The 1,145-nt window shown below is 49.5% G+C and overlaps 1 non-coding gene across 1 annotated transcript; it reads right to left on the bottom strand.

The window, feature by feature from the left end:
- Nucleotides 1-652: 652 nt before the first annotated feature.
- Nucleotides 653-817, bottom strand: LOC135273541 (U1 spliceosomal RNA). Its single transcript, XR_010341328.1, has one exon. It is a non-coding gene; the product is annotated as a U1 spliceosomal RNA (small nuclear RNA).
- Nucleotides 818-1,145: the final 328 nt, after the last annotated feature.

The raw sequence follows: 1,145 nt of genomic DNA, 5'->3' as shown, positions 1-1,145 counted from the left end.
AGTTCAGGTAGTTGGGGTAGATGGCAGTGCATTCTGCCGCCAGGTAAGACTACGGTTCTGACTTCTGTGTCTCTGCGTGAATATGCGCAAGGGCACCTGGGCACTGGGAGAGCCATTCACCTCCACAAAGTAAGCGTGTTACGTCCACAACCCCACAAAGTAAGTGTGTTACGTCCACAACCCAACAGGAACACTAAGAGCCACAAAGGCCTTGTTTTCATCCTAAAGAAGAGCCCGTCTGTGTACAGTTTCTACCTGGCTCTATGAGGTGAGAACACATTCCCTGCTAGCACAGAAATCCTACACTCTCATGGGGGCTGCAGTTAGAAGCAGAGGCTATGTGAAGGGTGATTCTGGGGGATATGAGAAAACACAAAGTTTTCACAGAGCGTGAGAACCCGAGAGACTGGAGACCATGAAGCAATCACTGCAAAAATTAACTTCACTTATAAAAGGAAGGGAAGAGCTCTGCAACCACTTGGCGTCTGTTAAAGAAACTCACAAGGGCGACAGCAAGAATGGTAACAAATCATTACTTTCTGTACCCCATATTTGCAGCTGTAACGATGACTTAAGACACCATGCAAGGTACCAACCCACAGAAGCTGTCAACCCTTTGCATTGCTCTCTGGGTCTTCGCACTACAAAGACACAAGTGAAAACATGGACACAGTCACCCTCTACCGCAGATTATGCAGTCAAGCTTTCCACCTTTGGGGAAACCACAGAGGTCAGCATACCCGAAGTGCAATGAATAAGCCTTCATCCTGAAAAAACCAGCCTCAAAACCACGGTATGTCCCCCACTAGACAAGTACAAACTAACATACCTCTGCCCGACACAGCCTCATACGCCTCACCCTTTACACACACGGTGACTTGGCCCATGCACCCACCCCCAACCCCTGCAGCCCGGAGCCCTCCTAGCTCTGACACACATCTGGGACTCTCAAGTCCGACCAGCAGTCCTGGTCTCACTCCCACAGAGGGAACTCTTTCGTGGGGAAGGAGAAGGTGGCGAAGCGGCAGCCCCTGCTCTGCCTCATTTACATAGTGGTCACCCTACCCGTGATGTCACCGAGAGTGCCTTCCCCACCTCCCAAAGTTTATTTTTATGCTTCTAATTTTTATGTCTCATGAAAAAAA

Source organism: Aotus nancymaae, unplaced genomic scaffold (genome assembly GCF_030222135.1).
Source record: "Aotus nancymaae isolate 86718 unplaced genomic scaffold, 86718_ANA_hifiasm-v0.15.2.pri h1tg000007l, whole genome shotgun sequence".
Taxonomy (NCBI): Eukaryota; Metazoa; Chordata; class Mammalia; order Primates; family Aotidae; genus Aotus; species Aotus nancymaae.
This window is presented reverse-complemented; position numbering and strand designations above follow the sequence as displayed.